Below are 23,485 nucleotides of genomic sequence, written 5' to 3'. Positions count from 1 at the left end.
CCCGCCCCGCGCGCTGACCCGCGCCCGCCCTCCGCGCCGCCGGCCGGTCACGGGCCGGGCCGGGCCGGGCCGGGCTAAGCAGCAGCTGGGCGGTCACGGGCCGGGCAGCACCAGGGCGCCTGGGTTGGGCCGGGCCGGGCCGTGCAGCACCCAGGCGGGTTGGGCCGGGCCGTGCAGCACCCAGGCGGGTTGGGTTGGGCCGGGCCGGGCCGGGCCGTGCAGCACCCAGGCGGGTTGGGCCGGGCCGGGCCGGGCCGGGCCGTGCAGCACCCAGGCGGGCTGGGCTGGGCTGGGCCGGGCCATGCAGCACCCAGGCGGGTTGGGCCGGGCCGGGCCGTGCAGCACCCAGGCGGGCTGGGCTGGGCCGGGCCAGGCCGGGCCGGGCAGCGCCCGGGCGGGCTGGGCCTGGCCGGGCCGGGCCGGGCAGCACTGGCGGGGCCCCCGGGGCGCAGAGCGCCGGGCTCGCAGACCCCGCAGCGGGTGGAAAGCCCATTACTTTACGGTGCCTCAGCCGGGGCCTGCGGCAGGAGCCCGGACTCGTTAAAAGGTCACCGCTGCTGCCGAGCCGGGCTCTCCGGGGAGGGGCGCGGAGAGGGGCCCTCCCGGTGGCCCCAGCCCGGCTCCGCTCCGGGCACGGGAGGCTCCTGATTGTCTCGACCACGTGCAGGGTCAGGCCTGGACGCTTGGCCTTGCCCGGCTTCCCGGTCAGAGCCCGAGTTTTTCTGAGAAGTGTGAAGTAGTGCAGTGCGGCAGAGAGCTACTCCCAGGGCACTCGGGGAGCAGGAGAGGGCCCATAAGGGAAAGCAAAGTAATAGTTCTTGTAGGTTTTAGTCTGAAAACTGACTGCTCAAATGGGCTGCTTCTTACCAAAAAGACTGTTACCTACCTTCCCCTAGCAGCTGTTCTTTGGGAGGGGTTGCACATGTCCACACTGTAGGCATGTACCTGTTTCGGGCAGTCGAGAGAGAACCTTTCCCCAAGCCGTACCTGTCTGGGCCGGAGGGGCACTGCCTGCCACTGCCAGCAGTCTAAGACTCCACTAGAGAGAGGAAGGAAGGTAGCTTGTGGAATGGACATTTCAAAGAACAACACTTTGGAAAGGTAGGTCATAGAATATCAGGGTTGGGAGGGACCTCAGGAGGTCATCTAGTCCAACCCCCTGCTCAAAGCAGGACCAATCCCAACTAAATCATCCCAGCCAGGACTTTGTCAAGCCTGACCTTAAAAACTTATAAGGAAGGGGATTCCACCACCTCCCTAGGTAACACATTCCAGTGTTTCACCACCCTCCTAGTGAAAAAGTTTTTCCTAATATCCAACCTAAATCTCCCCGTCTGCAACTTGAGACTATTACTCCTTGTCCTGTCATGTGCTATCACTGAGAATAGTCTAGATCCATCCTCTTTGGAACCCCCTTTCAGGTAGTTAAAAGCAGCTATCAAATCCCCCCTCACTCTTCTCTTCCGCAGACTAAACAATCCCAGTTCCCTCAGCCTCTCCTCATAAGTCATGTGTTCCAGACCCCTAATCATTTTTGTTGCCCTTCGCTGGACTCTCTCCAGTTTATCCACATCCTTCTTGTAGTGTGGGGCCCAAAACTGGACACAATACTCCAGATGAGGCCTCACCAATGTCGAATAGAGGGGGACGATCACGTCCCTCGATCTGCTGGCAATGCCCCAAAATGCCATTGGCCTTCTTGCCAACAAGGGCACACTGTTGACTCATATCCAGCTTCTCGTCCACTGTCACCCCTAGGTCCTTCTCTGCAGAACTGCTGCCTAGCCCTTCGGTCCCTAGACTGTAGCGGTGCATTGGATTCTTCCATCCTAACGGGTAACTGTTTTCCCTTCAAGTGATTGCACATGTCCGTTCCACTGTAGGTGACTCACAAGCAGATTAACATGGAGGCAGGCTCAGAGTCTATCTGAACAGTGATTGTAGAACAACCCACCCAAAACGAGCATAGTTCCTGGACTGATGGGAAGTGGTATACTGAGCAGCAGAAGTGTGTACCGGTGACCTGGTTGGTGCTTTGGAAAGGTTTTCAGCAGGTGCTTGTGCTAGAAAAGCTGCCTGTGCTCTAATCAAATGAGCCAATAGTCTGGGGGTGACATGCTATTCGCTAACTGGTAGCACAAATAAATGCAAGAGGAAATCCTCTGAATGGAAACCTGTTTGCCTGTCACCTTGTCCAGCATCACAACAAATAACTTTTTGAGGATCTAAAAAGGGCTGGTGCAATCCATGTAGAAGACCAATGCTCTCCTCACATCCACCAAATGAAGCTTCTGTTCATCCATATGCATGTGAGGCTTCAGGGAAAACGGCAGAGAGTCCTGTGGCACCTTATAGACTAACAGACGAATTGGAGCATGAGCTTTCGTGGGTGAATGCCCACTTCGTTGGATGCATGTTTCAGGAAAAATGTTGATAAATAAATTGCCAGATTAACATGGAAATTGGAAACTACCTTTGTCAAGAATTTTGGGTGAGGACAAAGGTAGACTTTATCCTTATGGAAAACTGTAAAAGGAGATTCTGAAACCAAGGGTCTCAGTTCACCCACTCTCCTTACTGAGGTTACTGCAACCAACCAGAATGCCATAGAGAGGTGGAGGAGGAAGCATGGTGCAAGAGGTTCAAAGGAAGTCCCCATTAATTTTGTTAGTACACGATTTAAATCCCATGGGGAACAGGCTCTTGTACTAGAGGGTATCATCTGTCCAACCCTTTTAGAAATCTGATAGTTGTGGGGTTGGGAGAAAAAGTGATCTACTACCCTCCAGTGGGTAGTGGCACTGAAATCGTATACTTCAGTAGAGCTAACAGTCAGGCCTTGCTGTTTTAGGTGCAACAGATAATCCAGTCTGGTTAATGGAAGCCTGCACTGAAGAGACATTTCTCTGCTGAGACCAGGTAGAAAAATGTTTCCATTTGGCCAGGTAAGTACACCTTGTTGAAGGCTTTCTCCTGTTCTGAAGCACCTTCTGAACGTCTTTTGAGCAACTCCTTTCTAGTGGTGTTAGCTGGGAAGTTTCCACACTATTAAATGGAGGGCCTGTAGGTTGGGGTTGAGTAGACTGCAATGGTCTGAAAAATTACATCTGAATCTAATGGGGGAGGTAGAAGGCCTCACTAATAGGTTCAAGAACCAGCGTTGTCGAGGCCATGCTGCTGCTCTTAGAATGAAGCAAGCATGTTTGTGCTTGATCTTGAATAGGACTCTAGGTAGTAATGGAATCGGAGGAAAGGCGTTCAGCAGGGAGTTCATCCGTGATAGCTGGAAAGCATCTGTCAAAGACCCAGGGCTGGAACTCCCTCAGCAGCAGAACAGGAGGCATTTGTTGCAAACAGGTCCATGTGGGAAGTTTCCCCAGAGCTGGAAGATGAGCCTAGCGACATCTGGACCTAGTGACCATTCATGGCGAGGGGACAAAGACCTGCTCAGGTGATCTACTGGTGTGTTCTGCTCTCCTGGGAGGTATCCTTCTGGCACAGCTGGGAGGAACGTGCCCCTCCCTGTCTGTTTACATAAATCATAGTTGCTATATTGTGCTTTAACACTGATAGATTTTTTCCCCAGAATATGTGGCTGGAAGGCAGAGCAAACTAGACCGATAGCACGTAGTTCCCTGACCTTAATATGAGTCCTCAGCTCCTGCAAGGACTACTACCCTTGAGTTTGCAGGGTTCCGATATGTGCCCCCCAACCCAGGGACGAGGTATCCATAACCTACGTAAGCATTGGTTGCAGAGAAACTAAGGGAACTCCTGCATAAAGGGTCTGAGGGTGTGTCCACTGGTCCAGAGAGGACAAAATTACCTCTGGAACACAAATTTCTCTGTCTGGACAATGACAAAAGGGGGCATCCTTGAAGTTTCCTGCGGCATAATCAGGTGAGTTACGTCATGTAGCTACCTGCTGCCATGTGCCCCAGAAGTCTGAGGCAAGCATGCACTGTAGTCATGGGATGTGCTTTTAGATCCAGTACCAGGTCTCAGAGCATTTGGAACTTTGACTGGGGCAGAAATGCTCTGGTTTGTATGGCATCCAGGAGTGCTCTGATAAACTGTTCTTGCACAGGTTTTTAGAATTGATCTGACTTGACTGAGTAAGAGACTCAGTGCATTGAGGGTGGACTGAATTATACCCACACTGGACAGCACTTGAGAGTGCATCCAGCCTGTCACCAACCAATCATCCAGAAGGGGAATGCATGGATTCCCAATCCTCTTAGATACACAACTGCCTTACCTTGCACATTGTGAAAACGCAAGGGGCTGCTGCTGACAGACCAAATGGAAGTAGTGTAAATTGGTAATGTGTTTCATTTGCTAGGAACATGATGAACTTGCGGTGGTCTAGAGGGATCACTATATGGAAGTAACCATCCTTTAAGTCGAGGGCAGCATACCAGTAGCCCTGTTCAGGGAAGGAATGATGGCAGCTAGGATAACCCTGGGGATCTTCATTTTCTTCAGGTACTTTTTTAACTCCCTTAGATCTAAAATAGCTCTGAGACCCCCTTTTGTTTTGGGAATAAGGAAATAGCAGGATTAAAAATGGTTCCCACTGAGAAATTGAGGAACTTCCTCTATTGCACCCACTGGAAGGAGAGATTAAACCTGCTGTAAAACGGTGTTGTGAGAGTGGTCCTTGAAGAAGGATGGAGAAGGAAGGGGATAGAAACAAACTGAAGTCAATATCCCACATCCACCATGCTTAGGATTCACCGAACCGATGTGACATGAGTCGAAGCACAGAGGAAGCAGGAAAGACAATAGGCAAAGGTAAGGGTAGGAACAGATTCGTCTAAAGTATTGACAAACCTGTCAGAAATGCATGTTTAGACTGGACCATTGATTGAGAGGAACCTGCTGTTGCAGACAGAGAGGTGGTGGACACTTTCTATAATTCTTGTCCCTCTTTTTTTGGCAGGTCTTGGGCCTGAGGTATAAAGCTCTGATATCTGTGAGCCTTCTGGGGCCAGAATTGCTTCCTCTTCATTGCCAGTGTGTAAATTCCAAGGGACTTCAGTGTTGCCCTGGTTGCTTTGCCACCTATTGTCCATCTTTTCTGAAAAGAGGGATGGACCCTCAAATGGCAAATCCTAGATGGTCTGCTGTACTTCAGGAGGGAGACCAGAAGATTGCAGCCATGAACTTCTCCTCATAGAAATAGCAGATGTCATGGAACAAGCTACTCAGTCTGCCACATCCTAACTGTCTTGAAGAGCTATCCTTGCACCCCTGCTTACCCTCCTCTATCCTGAGCCAGCGCCTGCCTGGAATCCTCTGGTAGCGTGTCTTTAAACTTCAGGATGTTTTCTCATAGGGTAAAATCATAGCAATTTAAGAGGGCTTGCCAGTTAACAATTCTTGGCTGCGGAGTGTCTGTTGAATAAGTTTATGACCAAACAGGTCCAGCCTCTCTGATTCCTTACTCTTCAGCGTCAATGCTTGGTGACCCTCATTCTCCTGCTCATGAGCTGATGTCACCACCAAAGGGCCTGGGGGTGCGTGAGAGTAGAGGGGTTTGAAGCCCTTAGAAGGGACACAGTAGCTCCTCTGTGCCTGTTTCGCTGTAGGCAGGAGGGAAGAAGGGGTCTGTCAAAGTGTTTTAACCGGTTCTAGAATTGCTTCATTACCTTGGAAGTACCACTCTGGTGGGTCTCACAGAAGCTAAAGTATCCACTAGCTTGGGAGATTTCTTATGGACCGATTCCACGTGAACGTCTAAAACTGAGGCCACCTTTTTAAGCAGTTCTTGGTGAGCACTGTTATCCTCTGGTGATGGAGAATTGCTCGCCATCTCTACAGCCTCATCTGGTGATAAGGAAAACGACACACCAGGATGCTGAGGCAATGGCTGGTTTGCCACTTGCAGTGTAGGAACTGTCTGAGCAATTTCAAGTTGCTCAGTACCAGGCATCAGAGAACGTTGCCAATGATCTTGATGCATCCTTGGGGAAATAGACTCAGACAGGTGAGGAAAAGTCCTAGCACAGGCAGGGACACCCCTCGGTGGACAGACCTGGTGACTGTGGTCCCAGGGTTATGCATGCCCTTTCCCTTGTGACATGTCCACTGCTGGGACATCTGGGGCTCTGATGGAAGGTGTAAGGTTCTTTTCTGGTATGAGACACAAAAGACTCCACTTCCAAATCCGACAAAGATGACTGAATCCTATGGTAACGGAGGAGCAGAACCCAGGTGGACAGGAGACAGATAAGTGAACCCAGAGGCAGCAGTGCCAGGGATATAAACAGCAGCTTGCCCCTGGGGTGGACTGACCTCCGAGGCTCCAGGAGCAGCATCGGTAACGCATGCTCTTGCGGAGCTGGCATAGCCACTAGACACTGCACTGGCTGGAACCCTTCCTCCATCACCAGGGACATTGGTGTTGAGAGGTTAAGTAATTCTCTGGCCACAGCATATGCTTCTGGCATTGCTGGTGTCAGGATTGGGTCTTGGGTCTGACCAATAGAAACTTCAGGGGCTAGCTTTGGCAGACACGGCACAGGTTCTGCAGTAGATGCATCCCCTATTGTGGCAGAGGCATACTGTGGGGAACGCTCCCCCTCGGAATCCCTCCCAGACATCTTGCTTTTGTCCTGCCTCGGTTATGAAGATCTTGCTAGATAAGGTACCGTGTCCTTGGCAGATCTGTCTCCTCTTCAGCATCGGAGACAGAGAATGTGGTGCTAAAGACATCTCAGGAGGCACATGCTGCATCAGTAGTGCTGCACTTGGAGTGCACCCTGAACCCAACGGCTCCCAGGGAGGGCAAAGTGCCACCTCCGTAAGGAGACAGATCTCACTGTTCTGCCTCTTTTTGAGCAAGGCTTAAATCATCTGCAAATGTGACCTTTGTCACTTGGTGTGGGACTCCCCCAGACGTCTCAGGCAGCTGGGATGTGGGTCATGGACCAGCATCGTTCTGGCACACGACCAGCAGGACTTGAACCCCAGCGAGCCAGAAATGGCTCCAGTCCCAGTATCAAGTAATCAAACTTGGTCCAAAAGGGACCCAAACAACTAAAACCTAATATTAATGCTACGCTATATCTAATTAACTACTAAGTACTAAATGAGAAAACAAGCTATATACAAAGAGAGAGGAAAATAAACTTGCCATCACAATACTGGATGGAAGCGTTCCAACAACCATCACTGGCGATAAGAAGGAACTGAGGGGGGTCGGGGCGGCTCCACCCTCTTATACGGGCACACGGTGGTGCACAGATGTTGTAGGCACTAGAGCTGCCCCAACAGGTACAATTGAGGGAAAAAGTTCTCTGATAACTGCATGAGGCGCACAGTCACATACAGTGAATGGACATGTGCAGTCACTCAAAGAACCCCTTCGTTGTATTCAGAGTGGCACAAGGTTGCTTAACTAAACAAAGATTTTAATGGGATTTACTCATGTTAGCACTGGTAAGTCACTGTTCAGTGCCCATCCATCTAGATTCTTGTACTGTGCCCATCACCATAGTATCCAAGCTTTATATGGTGATTAGGCATTTATAAGATGCCTCTAAAAACATTGTCATAGATATCTGACTCTTGAGTGAGCTGAATTCTTATTGAGGTGAAGAGTCATCAACACAATAGTTAAAAATACTGCAACTGGAACTTGATTATGGTTGATGATGCACAAGCCAACAAGAACTAGGATGACCAGACAGCAAATGTGAAAAATCGGGACAGGGGGCGGGGGGTAATTGGAGCCTACATAAGAAAAAGACCCAAAAATCGGGACTGTCCCTATAAAATCAGGACATCTGGTCACCCTAACAAGAACTCAGCTGACTTCCACATCCCACTGCAGTCTGTAGTGCTAGCATCTGCTTAGTTTACAAGCTGGATTTCATTTTTCAGGCTCATTGTTTATAGATATATGCTCAGATAGTACGTGCCTTATAAGAGGCTAGCTAGGTAGGCATGACAGAATCATGGAATCCCATGAAGCTACATTTATGGCCACTTTTCAGACCATAGCCACAAGTTAAGTAAATACCATTCTAATTTGATACACCTTGAACGATTGACTTATATGTAATTTTCACACTTAGAAATTCAAATGAAAGACTAATTTCTTTTGATGGCATTTTACCCCTTCTTGGTACATGTACTGCACTATTTTTATTTATACAATGCCAAAAAGTGCGCTTGGCATCTAGAGATTTCTTGGTGTGTGCAGTTGTTACCTGAAGGGTGATTAGATATTTGATCTCTAGGTTGATATATTCTGATTATATGATCAACTCAGACACATATAGGATCCCTTCACGTCCGTCCAATAAATAATGGAAAGGGACATCCCTACTTCTCAATCTTCAAATTTACCAATACATGACAAATGACCAGCGGGTGGAACACCTGAGTTCTGTTGCACTCTAATTGACAGAGCATAATGGTTTCTAACTGTAAAACCTACTTATAAGACGATGTTTCTCCCTGAGTCAACTAAACCGGTTTTGCCATCTGTAACTAGCTTCCCCGGGGCATGGTGTGGGGAGGTGGGAAATAATCCATACTCATGCAATCTGCCAAATTCAATTAATCCTGCTGCTTCTTCCCTCTTCCCCAGGTTTAACTAGTGTAGGCCAACTCTAACAGGACTCCGCTGCCTTACCTGCTCTTCTGAAACCTAAAAGGCTTTCAGTAGGAGCAGCAGCAGCTTCTCTTCTCTTTCCCTCCAATAAGCCATTGTTTGAAGGGTGCAAAGTGTGCCAGCCTATGAGGAGTGAGGCTGCTCAAGGCCTGCTCTCCTCCTTCCTCTGCCCTGTGACAAATGTGATGGTCTTAGCTACTCTCCCATCCCCAAGAGGCATCTGCTTCTGAGCAGCTCAGCTTCCTTCCTCCAAAGTCTCTCTCTCCTGCTTTTAAGGAGGGAAGAGGAAGAGAGGAGTAAGGGAAGAGTCTCTCCTCCTCCCTTCCTCACCCCCACCAAGCAACTAATTCTTGTCTGCAGAAGACAACCTTAATTGGGGGATAAAGCCTGAATCAGTAGCAGTGCAGAATGCACCCCAAACTACAGGGGGTTTGAGAACTCTAGGGATATCCCTTCCCAGTAGAGACTTCCACCCTAGAGAGCCTCCCAGAAATAAGTTGTTAATGCATGGAATGTTTACTAATTTGCATATGAAAGGCAGTGATGTGAAAGCCCTTTTTAGTTGCAATATGATTGCTAATTAAAGTGATTGTGAGCAGCTTACTTTATTAAATCCACACCTCGTCATGTTCGAAGATCCAGTCTACACTACTGCATGTTTTGTAACCAGTTCATGATATTCATGTGACCCAGTTAAGTCCATGTGTCTGTGTTGTGAAAAAGCAGCTATGTTTTTTGGGGACAGGAAGAGTGCTAACCTTGCAACCTAGCCTCGTTTATGATCAGTGCATTCTCCAAAAAGATGAGCTATCTGCACTCTGCCTTAGCAGGGGAGAGAAGGCCCAGACAGCAGCAAATGTGGGGATACTTTCTGGGACACCACCCTGAGAAAAGAGTTAGGTAACAGGCAACCCAATTGGGAAGTCTTTTCTATAAAGCAAAATAATGAATGTTAGCTGATTACAAGATCACCATGTGACAGCCTAGACCACTGACACTCATGGTACATCATGACCTGCTATGGTTATTAACTATATCAAACATGTTGAATGTGGAACACAAGCCACATTTAGAACCAATTATGCCACTACCTACTTAGAAGCTCTTAACCAAGGAAGCAATTGCCAAGATGGTGATCTAAGCCCTGAGGTAAGTGGGGAAGTGGGATACCGGGAGGAAACACAAGGAGGAGGGTGCAAGGGGGGGGCACCTGATTCATACTGAGAAAGCAGGGCACTCAGCTAGTTATCTTAGGTGCATGTACATAGAATCATAGAATATAACGGTTGGAAGGGACCCCAGAAGGTCATCTAGTCCAACCCCCTGCTCAAAGCAGGACCAATTCCCAGTTAAATCATCCCAGCCAGGGCTTTGTCAAGCCTGACCTTAAAAACCTCTAAGGAAGGAGATTCTACCACCTCCCTAGGTAACGCATTCCAGTGTTTCACCACCCTCCTAGTGAAAAAGTTTTTCCTAATATCCAATCTAAACCTCCCCCACTGCAACTTGAGACCATTACTCCTCGTTCTGTCATCTGCTACCACTGAGAACAGTCTAGAGCCATCCTCTTTGGAACCCCCTTTCAGGTAGTTGAAAGCAGCTATCAAATCCCCCCTCATTCTTCTCTTCTGCAGGCTAAACAATCCCAGCTCCCTCAGCCTCTCCTCATAACTCATGTGTTCCAGACCCCTAATCATTTTTGTTGCCCTTCGCTGGACTCTCTCCAATTTATCCACATCCTTCTTGAAGTGTGGGGCCCAAAACTGGACACAGTACTCCAGATGAGGCCTCACCAATGTCGAATAGAGGGGAACGATCACGTCCCTCGATCTGCTCGTTATGCCCCTACTTATACATCCCAAAATGCCATTGGCCTTCTTGGCAACAAGGGCACACTGCTGACTCATATCCAGCTTCTCGTCCACTGTCACCCCTAGGTCCTTTTCCGCAGAACTGCTGCCTAGCCATTCGGTCCCTAGTCTGTAGCTGTGCATTGGGTTCTTCCGTCCTAAGTGCAGGACCCTGCACTTATCCTTATTGAACCTCATCAGATTTCTTTTGGCCCAATCCTCCAATTTGTCTAGGTCCTTCTGTATCCTATCCCTCCCCTCCAGCGTATCTACCACTCCTCCCAGTTTAGTATCATCCGCAAATTTGCTGAGAGTGCAATCCACACCATCCTCCAGATCATTTATGAAGATATTGAACAAAACTGGCCCCAGGACCGACCCTTGGGGCACTCCACTTGATACCGGCTGCCAACTAGACATGGAACCATTGATAACTACCCGTTAAGCCCGACAATCTAGCCAGCTTTCTACCCACCTTATAGTGCATTCATCCAGCCCATACTTCTTTAACTTGCTGGCAAGAATACTGTGGGAGACCGTGTCAAAAGCTTTGCTAAAGTCAAGAAACAATACATCCACTGCTTTCCCTTCATCCACAGAACCAGTAATCTCATCATAAAAGGCGATTAGATTAGTCAGGCATGACCTTCCCTTGGTGAATCCATGCTGGCTGTTCCTGATCACTTTCCTCTCATGCAAGTGCTTCAGGATTGATTCTTTGAGGACCTGCTCCATGATTTTTCCAGGGACTGAGGTGAGGCTGACTGGCCTGTAGTTCCCAGGATCCTCCTTCTTCCCTTTTTTAAAGATTGGCACTACATGAACGCCAGAAGCCTGGGAAACAAGCAGGAAGAATTGGAAGTCCTGGCACAGTCAAAGAACTATGATGTGATAGGAATAACAGAGACTTGGTGGGGTAGCTCACATGACTGGAGCACTGTCATGGATGGGTAAAGGGAGGAAAGTTGGGGGAGTTGCACTGTGTGTAAGAGAGCAGCATGATTGCGCAGAGCTCCAATATGAAACTGGAGAAAAGCCTGTTGAGAGTCTTTGGGTTAAGTTTAGAAGCGAGAGCAACAAGGGTGATGTCACAGTGGGCATGAGCTATAGGCCACCAGACCAAAAGGAAGAGGTAGACAAGGCTTTCTTCGGACAATTAACTGAAGTTTCCAGAACTCATGCCCTGGTTCTAATGGGGGACTTCAATCACCCTGACATTTGCTGGGAGAGCAATGTAATAATCCACATTCACAAGGGAGCCAAATTAAGGTTGCATGGGCAACCTTGATTCTGATATTTCCTAACTTTTGAGTAGTTGATAGTGTAACCTTAATTTGCATGTGTATAATTAGATGACTTTTTTAGATTGGATTGCATCCTTCTGCCACCCCTCATGCCTTTAGTCTATGTTGCCTACTTTAACTGTAAGATCGTCAGGGCAGGGAACAGTCCTATCTAATGCAAGTTGCACAGTTAAGAAGCACTTCAGTTTGCATCACTTAAGAGCCAACCAGTACCAGCTACCATTGATTTTAAGGGGTTAAGATCCCACACCCCCCTTTAGAAATTTACCCATAATGTTCCAAGTAGACACACAGGCAGCAACGTTTATAGTTAAGAATAAACACTGTCTGTGACATGGTGCCCAGGAGTTTATGTACATCCTGGCATATTTGTGCTGCAGTATCCAACAATAATGTTAGAAGAGTTCGAGTCTCAGCTCAAAATTAAACAGGAAACTAAGATGATTAGTATCATTTCATATCAATACTGATAATGTGAATAAGTTTAAGTTCTGTGGAAAGCTGCAGTAAACCTTAGATCAGGGGTGGACAACCTGAGCCTGAGAAGGAGCCAGAATTTACCAATGTACATTGCCAAAGAGCCACAGTAATATGTCAGCAGCTCCCCATGCACTCCCCAGTCCCTAGTGCCTCCCTTCTGCCAGCAGCCCCCAACAATCAGCACCTACTCCCCCTGCCCACCGCAGTCAGCTGTTTCACCTGTGCAGGAGGCTGGGGGGAGGGAGGAGGAGCAAGGGCACGGCAGGCTAAGGGGCAGGGGCCTTGAGGGAACGGGTGGAGTGAGGACAGGGCTTGGGGCAGAGCAGGGGGTTGAGCAGTGAACACCCCCCAGCACATTGGAAAGTTAGCATCCGTAGCTCCAGCCCCAGAATTAGTGCCTAGGTAAGGAGCCGCATGTTAACCTCTGAAGAGCCGCATGCAGCTCCAGAGCCACAGGTTGGCGACCCCACCTTAGATAAAATAAATACAAATGCCTTCTTGTGGGGGCATGGATCAACATTCATATTACACTCCCTGTCAGGACCTAGCCCTTGCCAGGGAAGCAAATGATCCAACCAGTGGAACAAATTCGGTGATGAATTCTGGTCGAATGCCACCTGAGGCATGTTGCGCATATGCTAAAAAGAAGAAGAAGGCCGCCTTGTTAAGAGAAAAGGGGGCAACATGTAAGAACACTTGGAGCTTGTCTAACGGCTAGATTGGCACTGCTCCGATTGATGCAGCAGTGCTGATTTAGCGGGTCTGGTGAAGACCTGCAAAGTTGATGGTAGAGCGCTCTCCCATTGACGTCTGTACTCCAGTTCCCCGCAAGGCGGAAGTTAAGTCAGCAGGAGAGTGTTTCCGTTGACACAGCGCTGTGTAGACAATGCTGCAAGTTGATCTAAGTTACCTCGACTTCAGTTATGTAACTTAGGTCGACTTACAGCGTTAATGTAGACCAACCCTTAGTAAGTAGCGCTAGACAGAGAGAAAACAGTTACTCACCTTTCATAACTGTTCTTTGAGATGTGTTGCATGTGTCCATTACCCTGGGCACATGTCTCATGCACCTGTGCTGGAGAGTTTTCCTTAGCAATACCAAAGGGGCAATGTGCCCTGGTGCTCCTCACCAAGGTTACCTAGGGTGGGGCTGCCCCAAACCCCTTCAGTTCCTGCACATGGACCGTTGGCCCATGTAATGGATATGGACATCGCAATGAACAGTTACAAAAGGTGAGTAACCATTCTCTCGGCTTTAAGTGATTACATACATAAGAATGGCCATGCTGGGTCAGACCAAAGGTCCATCTAGCCCAGTATCCTGTCATCCGACAGTGGCCAATGCCATGTGCCCCAGAGGGAATGAACAGGTAATCATCAGGTGATCCATCCTCTCTTGCCCATTCCCAGTTTCTGGCAAACAGAGGCTAGGGACACCTGTTACACTAGGTGACACCCAACCCAAGCGGTTTCCAGTGGAGGAGGGGCTAGGAATCTCGTCTGAAGAGAGACTGCAGAATTCTTTCCTCATATTAGCATCTTCCCCAGTGTGTTAGTAACCATATAACATCTAGCAAAGATGTGACCATTGGAACATATTGCTGCTTTGCAACAAACACCATGGATGCTGAGTGAGCTCTGGTTGAATGTGCAGACCACAACTTTTCCAGAGGGAGGGTAACACTCTTGTCATTGCAACACGATGCAGCTGATGATCCATTTGGGCAGCTGTTGTGCTGGTACGGAATGCCCCCTCATTCAATCTGCCTATGAGACAAATAGTTAGGAAGAGACCCAAACGGGGTTTGTTCTGTCTAGATAAAGAGGTAGGGTTCAGCTAATAACCAGAGTAATACAGCCAGAGTAATACTTTTTTGTTTGTCTTTATGAGCGTGTGGCTTAGTCAGAACTGGTGAATGTACAGACTGGCTGAGATGCAAAATCAGATACTGCTTGGAGAGGAACTCAGAATGCTTCCAAACTCTACCTTTCAGAAAAAAACAATGTATAGAGTCCATTACTAGGGCATGCAGTTCTTCTGTGCCCTTCATGGATGGGATGGCTACTACAGATACCACTTTTGCTGAAAGATGTGACCATGAGTAGAAGTTGGATCCAAAGCAGCTGATAACACAAAATGCAAATCCCATTGTGGGGCAAGGTCCCTAATAAGTGGAATCTGGAAGTCATTGGATTAGGGAAAACGAGATCCCTGTGATCGGAGAGTGGATTGCTGAGATTGTGCCCAAGTGTACTGTGATGGGGCCGACCACCAGACCTGATTTTTTAGATGTAACAAGTCCAAGATCTTTTGATTTACGACCTGCATAGGTGACACCATGGCTAGTTCCCCAGATAGCCATTTTTACTTACTAAGTTAAGTAGCCCTTGTAGAGGGCTGCTTCTGAATGATGTATTTCCTCAGGATCTAGTGACCAAGGAACCAGGCTATGAGGTTCAGATGCAACACCCATCTGTGATCTTGCAATCTCAGGTCCTTGCCCGGAGACAGAGGAAGAGGTTCCTTGACTGATAGCTAGCAGAAGTCCAAATACAACTGTTTTTTTTCCCTGGCTTCAGAAGTGGTATCAAGGAGCTGAAAGGCATGCTTTGCCTTCAGTACCAGAAGGGCTAGCCTCTGCAGATGAAGAGGCTTGCATGGAGGACTGTGATGATGTGGAAGCTTTCCCTTTCTTTGGCTTCACAGGCCCAAGCAGCTCTAAGCACTTACGTCTCCTCAAGGACTGTAGTGCCCTAGTGAAGGGGATCTCCTTTCCTGGCTTTCTGGGAAGGCCAGAGAGTACTTCTGGCCAGGAATGAACTCCCTCCAGCTGACTGCAATGGTCCCAATACCAGGGAAAGGGCAATCTCTGTAAGGATATATCTGAGGTGTTCTTAGTATCTGGTCACCAAGTTGGACACTGGGTCCTGACATAGCCATAGGTGCCGACTCCATGGGTGCTCCAGGGCTGGAGTACCCATGGGGAAAAATTGGTGGGTGCTCTGCACCCACCGGCAGCTCCCCGCTCCGTCTCCCCGCCCCAGCTCACCTTCACTCTGCCTCCTCCCCTGAGTGCACCGCATCCCACTTCTCCCCCTAGCTCCCAGTGCTTGCCGCCACAAAACAGCACTGGTGTGGGGGACATGGCTTCCATTCCCTGTTGTCCATTCCTAGCTTTTGGCAAACAGAGGCTAGGGACAACATCCCTGCCCATCCTAGCTAATAGCATAGATGGACCTATCCTCCATGAACTTATCTAGTTCTTTTTTGAACCCTGTTATAGTCTTGGCCTCCATAACATCCTCTGGCAAAGAGTTCCACGGTTCAAAATTAGCAAATCACATTCCACATTGAGGACTATGGAAATGTCTAGTTAGCATTTTTAAAAACAAAATAATTTGCTTGCAATGTAGTATAACCATATTGGTCCCAGGATATGAGAGACACAAGGTGGGTGAAGTAATATCTTTTGTTGGACCAAATTCTGTTGGTGAAAAAGACAAACTTTCTAGCTTACACAGAGCTCTTCTTCAAGTCACTTTGTTATTCCAAGCACAAAAACTCAAGACTTCTTTTGTTTCCCCTATCTTACATAATGTAAATGCAGTTCAAATTTCTTTAGCCTTTCCAGAAAGTTGCCTTTATATTGACAGACTACATTCATTACCCTATATTTCTCCAGTACATGGAAATATGAAAATGTATACTACATAAAGATGAAGTCTAGTAGCTGATATTGTGGCAAACAAACTTATTTCTAAAGGTGTAGCACATTTTTACTCAAATGATTTCTAACAAAAAAAAATTGTTAAAAGAACACACAAGCCTTTCTGTGCTTCCTGACAATCTACTATTCTTATACTGATATGATGTTATTTTAAATTCTCAATTTTACAATAATTAGAACATTATATTTTATCAAGACTCCAGAGGAGGAGTAAGACTTTCACTCTGATTGCAGTTTTAATTTAAATGTAATAGACTTTTGCAGCATATCACCCTAAAATTGACCATGATAAAGGAAATAAGGAAAGTTGTCGCCAAACTTGACTATGAACCAGGTTAAAAATTCTTCTAGATTCAAGGGAATCTGGAATTTCCATTTGCTCGTGCTTAACTATCGACTCAGTCAAACCTTGCAGGGCTAGTTCATCTCTTTGCAGAAAGAAGAAAATCTGGTACTAGAGGCTGCTCAGATAACAAGGAAAAGCAGTTATTATTCTGGTCTATAACATGACATGTTGCCAAACCATTAGCTTGCCCAGTGAGCATCAGTTAGACCAGCGCTACTGATCGCAAGGAGGTTTGGTACTTCAGAATATGGCAACCAGCTCCCCCTGCTGGTCAGCAGTACGTTTGTATATGCTGCTCACAAAGGCTCAAGTGCACTCGTAGGTTGTGTGGCATAAGTGGTGTTGAGATTGTTTCTCCTTCTATCACCTGGCATTAAGACGCGAGCTCCCCGCTGTGTTGCTATCTTAGTCCTGAAGCAGCAGAGGAATTCAGAAACAAAGTGATCAAGGGCATTGGAAGTGACAAGATTGAGAACTTAATCAGCTATTCAAGCAGGCCTTGAAAAGTCCCACTTGCCACTGGTGAGGTGAACTTCCCCTGGTGAGTCTAGAGTAGGGGTGGGCAAACCTTTGTCCTGAGGGCCACATCTGGGTATGGAAATTGTATGGTGGGCCATGAATGCTCACAAAATTGGGGGTTGGGGTGCAGGATGGTGTGAAGGCTGGGGCTAGAGGTTGGGGGTACCGGAGCGTGCTCAGCTGGGATTGAGGGGTTTGGAGGGAGGGATGGGGATCAGGGCTGGGGTAGGGGGTAGAGGTGCAGGAGGGGATCAGGGTGCAGGCTCCGGGCAGTGCTTACCTCAAGCGTCTCCCAGAAGCAGCAGCATGTCCCCCCTCCAGCTCCTACAGGGAGGCACGACCAGGTCGTTCTGTGCACCGCCCTGTCCACAGGTGCCACCCCTGCAGCTCCCATGGGCCACAGTTCCCGGCCAATGGGAGCTGTGGGGGGGCAGCATGCAGAGCCCCTTGGTTGTCCCTACATGTAGGAGCCGGAGTGGGGACATGCCACTGCTTCTGGGAGCCGTGTGGAGCATAGCAAGCCCCCGACCCCACTCCCCGGTGAAAGCTCGAGGGCCGTAGTTTGCCCGCCTGGGCCGTAGTCTGCCCGCCCCGGTCTAGTGGCTGATTCTATCAGCTTCTGAAGAACCTTCATTTTTTAGTATTAAGCTAAAATTAAGCTAAATTTCTGGCCTCTACAGTTCTGAAGTAAGCCTTCCAAAGGGGAGAATGTCTCTGTCTCTTTGTTTAGACATGCAGACAGTCTATGATTTTAGAAATAAGCTCTTCCTGGTGGTATTGCAAGGACAGAGGGTTAGTTACCAGCCTTGATAAGAACATAAGAATAGCTGTACTGGGTCAGACTAATGGTCCATCTCGCCCAGCACCCTGTCTTCCAGCAGCGGCCAGTGCCAGGTGCTTCAGAGGGAATAAACAGAACAAGACAATTACTGAGTGATCCATCTATCCCTGGCCGTCAGAGGTTAGGGACACTCAGAGCATGTTGTTGTGTCCCTGACGATCTTGGCCAATAGCTATTTTGAACCCAGTTATACTTTTGGCCTTCACAACATCCCTTGGCAACAAGTTTCACATGTTGATTTTGTGTTGTATGATGAAGCACTTCCTTTAGTTTTAAGCCTGCTGCCTAACGTTTCATTGGGTGACTTCTAGTTCTTGCGTAAAGGAGTAAACAACACTTCCTTATGCACTTTCTCTACACCATTCATGATTTTATACACTATCATATCTCCCTTTAATAGCCATTTTTTTATAAAAGTTATTCCACAGATGTGGAGCCAAAAGAACAGTACAGACTTTACTCATTCTGCACAGTGTGCGTACATAGGAATCCTTATCCCCACGAGTGAAATGTAGCCACCCTTGGGGAAGAACATGGTAGTTTAACTGCCACATATCAGCACTGCATAGCACAGTTTAATCTGGAAGAGGGAATTTAGGTTGGCAAAATGCAATTCCTCAAACTGGAATTTCAGCAGGTTAATTAGGCTAACACCCAGTTTCCTGTGAAAAATACCATAAGATCTATTGGCCAGGCTCTCAATTTTAGGAGATATTTGAACATTCATCACACTATCAAAAGACACCATTATCTGGGCCCTTGGGATCCATTTTAAGGTGTTGACCAGAATTACAGTACACTTGAGAGAAGTTCTGCAACATCCTTGAGTGATTTTATGTTACAGCAACCTTTATTCCAGCACCCCCAGTTAGACAAGCAGGCAGTGGTTCCTCTCTAGTAAGTGCATTTTCTGCCCCACAGGGAATAATCACATTGGAAACCCATAGAAAATGAAATCCTAGAAGTGGATCATTGAGTGAATCTACACTTACATGTATCTAATAGCATCCCCTCATGTTCTGGTGCATAGGAAGAGTCCTAAGAAGCACAAAAAGGAACAGCTTGAGGCTCAGCAGTCAAGAACTTAGTCATTTGGACAAATTAAATTGAAGTGGTCTTCAATAAACAAGTGAAGGTGGTCAATAGACAAATGTAAATTTTAGCACAAGCATTTATAGTGTCAAACCGGCATTAAACATCTACCATATGCCTGGAACTGCAGACTCCATATACCAAGTCCAAGATCCTGTTTGTGGTGCGATAAATCTTAAGGTCAACTCTGCTTGTGCATCCTGTGCATGCTCCCAGTCTCTCCATCTTTAAGAAAAAAAAGTAGTATTTCTTACTATACTGTGGAGACCTTGAGCCCGAAGCCATTCACAGAGATTCAGATAGAAATACTCACCTCTCTCTCTCTCATGCCAGACCTGCAGCATAGGACCACACTTTTGCACACTACCATTGCAACACCTGTTGGCCTCCTAAAAAGAGTTGTACCCAACCCAGGAGGGCCGAAGACACCAGGCAGAATTCTTCATTTCCCCTTCATTCCCCTGGTGTGTGGGATTACTTACACGGAATCTGGGATGGCTTGCAGCAGCCACTCAGCCATATTAAAGTATTAGTAAAGAAATCCCTGTAGTTTCTACAGTACTGAAAGAGCCTTTGCAATGGGTAGTACTAGAATCATGTTAGATATTAGGTTTCAGAGGAACAGCCGTGTTAGTCTGTATTCGCAAAAAGAAAAGGAGGACTTGTGGCACCTTAGAGACTAACCAATTTATTTGAGCATGAGCTTTTGTGAGCTACAGCTCACGAAAGCTCATGCTCAAATAAATTGGTTCGTCTCTAAGGTGCCACAAGTCCTCCTTTTCTTTTTGTTAGGTATTAGGCTACATCTGCACTCTACACCATTGGCAGCAGTGCGTAGCGTCCATGTAGCTACATGTCACGATGAAAAGCAGGCTGCTTCCACACTGCCAGAGCCTTTCACTGACATGCTGCACAAGGGAGGCAGCAAGGGAGCTGAACCTTTCCCACTGCCCCCTCTCTGCCAGAGCCAGTCACTGTCAGGTACAGCTACGAATCAGAATGGGCACAGCCTGCTTTTCACTGCTCAGCCTTTCCCAGCTGCCTTCCCCCTTTGCAGGGAAAGGCTCCAGCAGGTGGACAGTCAGCAAGACACTACACCGTTAAAATTAGCAGAGTAGTTGGTGAGGCACAGCTTGGGCAAATAGAGACATGCAGGGTACATGCTCATATACCCCCCCCAACACTTCCTTTACTTCTCTAAGCCAAGCCTCACCAGCTACACTGCTACCTAGACCTACTGCTGAAAGCAGCGTGCAGTAGAGATGAACCTTTAAATTAAACACAACTTTGTCACACAGAACAGGCAGAGTTGCTTCCCAGTTGGTGCAGATTGTGAAAAGTGAGAATTTGTGGCTGGGGTCAGGGTACAGAGCAGTTGGAATGTGGTCAGCTCACTGTAAGATGTTGGGCAAGCAGCTATGCACTCTGGACAGCTTTACATCTTAATCTATGTATTTATTATGCACTCATCACCATAAAAAGAAAAGGAGTACTTGTGGCACCTTAGAGACTAACCAAGTTATTTGAGCATGAGCTTTCGTGAGCTACAGCTCACTTCATCGGATGCATACCGTGGAAAATACAGTGGAGAGATTTATATACACAGAGACCATGAAACAATACCTCCTCCCACCCCACTCTCCTGCTGGTAATATCTTATCTAAAGTGACCACTCTCTTTACAATGTGTATGATAATCAAGGTGGGCCATTTCCAGCACAAATCCAGTTTCCACAAATCCAGTTTCCACAGTATGCATCCGATGAAGTGAGCTGTAGCTCACGAAAGCTTATGCTCAAATAAATTGGTTAGTCTCTAAGGTGCCACAAGTCCTCCTTTTCTTTTTGCGAATACAGACTAACACGGCTGCTGCTCTGAAACCTGTCATCACCATAGTATCTGAGCTCAAAGTAGCTTCAGATACCAAGGAAAGATTTCCAAAAACCCAGACCCTCTATGAAGCATTAAGATTGGAAGGAGAGGGGACAGGTGTAGCACAGCTAGGAGGTAGCACAACTTCACCAAGGGTTCTTCCTGGGCTGGTTTAACCTGTTCCTTCCCACTCTTTAAAGAAAGAACTAAATGGGCTTCATTAGGAGCCTTTTTGTTATTTTAAAATGTTCAATCAGAGCTAAAAGTCAGTTGTGATGGGGCAGTGTTTCTGCCCAGCCTGGAAAGAGCTGAAAATCACTAAGAGACTGATGTGCAGAGGTCGAGGCAGGTGACTGACAGTTGGCTGGTGAATGAGCAGATGGTGAGGCAGCAAGCAGAGTAAGTGGCTGGCAGGGCGGCCAGGTGGCACAGTGAGCAACTGGTGGGGTGGCCAGGTGGCTCAGCGAGCGGCTGGCGGAGAGGCGCAGTGAACGACCAGTAGGGTGGCTGGCAGAGAGAGGCCATGGAGCGAGTAAGGTGCCTCAGTACTTTTACCCAGGGTGGGAGGTGAACTCTGAATCTGCACTGACCAAGGATAGCAACTGAGAATGGGTTGCAGTGAAGGGATGGGCACGTTAAAGGGACTTTTACGTTGCTGGACTTAAGAATCTGAGGGGAAAAGGACAATGCCCAACTTACGTGGGGGTAGGTCTTTTGCTCATGGTTTATGTTTATGAATCCTGTTTGCTGTGTTTTCCCAAATTAACACTTTTAATCACTTCCCTCCTTTTATTAAAAGTTTCTTTTCTACACTCAGACTGTGCTTGCGAGTGGGGAAGTATTGCCTCTCAGAGGTGCCCGGGGTGGTGTGTAATTTTCCCAGGTTACTGGGTGGGGGCTCGAGTCGGTTCTATGCTGTATGGATGGAAAGGAACCCCTAGATATTGAACCCAGCCCTGGTTGCTGCTGGCACCACCTGGAGGAAGGGCTACACTCATGCAGTCCATGCTGCCATGTCCTCACTTCTGTTTTTAGTGAGCTAGATGGACCACAGCCATTGAGAGTACGTCTCTGTGACCTGTTAATCACACCCTGGCTGCAGGATGATGTACCTTCTGAAGGCTATGAATCTAGCCTAGCCATCTTCTTTCTGCAGCAATTCAGGGAGCTGAGCCAGAGGAACTGATTAAACAGACTGAGGACAAGTCTCCAGGGCACTTGTGAGCAGTGGTGCCCCATTCTAGGTGAGGAACTGGGGAGACAAATGCCTTAGAGAAATCTAATGTTAAGTCAGCCAAACCAGCAATATCCTCCAAAAATAATAAAGATTGTCTGATAAGACCTATTCTCCATAAAATCCTACTGACTGGCAATAATTATGTTACAATCCTTACATTCTTTATTGGTGGCATTCCCATATCAGCCATTCAACGATTTTCCCCAGAATCAATGTCAAGCCAACTGGTTATAAATACTTGGGTCATTCCAGTTATTCTTCTTTTTAAATATTGATACATTAGCTTTTTTCCAGTCTTCTGGAACCTCCTCAGTATTTGAGATGTGTTAAATTTCACCCTCAATAGCTAAACGTTTTTAAAGAACTGGCCAAAGAACTGTGAGATGCAGTTATCTGGTCCTGGAGATTCAAAGCTAACTTTAGTAGTTACTGTTTAATAGCCTCCCTAATTATTGTTGCCATGCGAACCTCAGATTGCTGAATCATTGAGTTAACCCTCTTGCTGCTAGACAGACAAAGGTTTCAGTGCTGCTGTTTCCACTGAGCTTTCTGTGAAATTCAGGAGTAGTGACGAACTTGGGCTTCTGTGAAGCAGAAATGAATGCAATTAATCACCTACTCTGTAATAGACAAGAGTGGGTCTGAACAACAATGAACAATGGGAGACATGGAGAGTGAGAACTCAACTACTTTCAATTCTCTATTAGAGAGAAAGTTTACAGTCTAAGTTTAATCCGATTCCTCTAGCAAAAACAAGCCAAACTGCTGTAGTTTCCCAGGAAAAAGATAATTACGTGTGTGAAAGAGAATGATCAGTGTTACTTACTTCTATGTCATTAGCCCACCAGTTCTGGGAATTCTACTTCCTAGCTCAATTCTCAGCTGGAAAGACAGCAGATTAAGATGCCAGGGTACAAGTGTAACCCTTCTGCCCATCAGAGTTGGCAGCAACAAGGGCCGGGTTCAATATCTAGGGGATCCATTCCAATAACACACTGCAAACCGGCTCGAGCCCCCACCCAGTGACCTGGGACAAATATATACCACCCCTGCTGGGCGCCTCCAAGAGGCAATACTTCTCCTCTCGCAAGCACTTAGTCTGAGTGTAGCAAAAAGCCTTTTAATAACAGAGAGAAACAATGTGGCATTATGTTGGGGAAACACCACCAACAGGATTCATAACACAACCCATGAGCAAAAAAAAACCCACCCCAAGCAAATGGAGGCATGCCCTTCCCCTTTGGTTCTTGAGTCCAGCAACCCCAAATCACCCAAAGTCCCAAAAGTCCAATGACCCAAAAGTCTCTGTCCCTGGTCAGGGCAGCCCCAGAGTTCGAAAGTTTATCTGCAAAGCTTTACCTCCCAACCTGGGTGGAGATGGGGGCGGGGGTAAGAGGCACCTTACACGATCTGAAGCTGACCGCCCCACAGCTCCATAGGGCTCCGCTCCACCAGCCGCCCCACGAACTGCTTCGCTCAGCTCCGCTCTGCAACCCACAAGCAGCTCCTGCCGTCCCACAAACTGCTCCGCATCCCACCAGCAGCTCCCACCATCCTATGAACTGCTCCACCAGCCCGTCCACAAGGCACTCCA

At 47.6% G+C, this 23,485-nt stretch overlaps 1 long non-coding RNA gene across 9 annotated transcripts in view; it reads left to right on the top strand.

Annotated features, from left to right (window-relative positions):
* Positions 1-365: 365 nt before the first annotated feature.
* LOC125623034 (uncharacterized) overlaps positions 366-23,485 on the top strand; it is a 45,097-nt gene continuing 21,977 nt past the window's right edge. For 3 of the 9 annotated variants that reach the window (XR_012665119.1, XR_012665120.1, XR_007352890.2), the window contains exons 1-5: positions 367-1,101; positions 1,759-1,836; positions 2,852-2,945; positions 3,224-3,451; positions 4,343-4,485. This is a non-coding gene — a long non-coding RNA (uncharacterized LOC125623034). Of the gene's footprint in view, positions 1,102-1,758; positions 1,837-2,851; positions 2,946-3,223; positions 3,463-4,342; positions 4,795-4,942; positions 9,227-23,485 lie in introns of those variants that run through there. The other 6 variants (XR_007352891.2, XR_012665117.1, XR_007352889.2 and 3 more) reach the window with 6 other exon arrangements.

The sequence above is a fragment of the Caretta caretta genome, chromosome 15 (assembly GCF_965140235.1).
Source record: "Caretta caretta isolate rCarCar2 chromosome 15, rCarCar1.hap1, whole genome shotgun sequence".
Lineage (NCBI taxonomy): Eukaryota > Metazoa > Chordata > Testudines > Cheloniidae > Caretta > Caretta caretta.
This window is presented reverse-complemented; position numbering and strand designations above follow the sequence as displayed.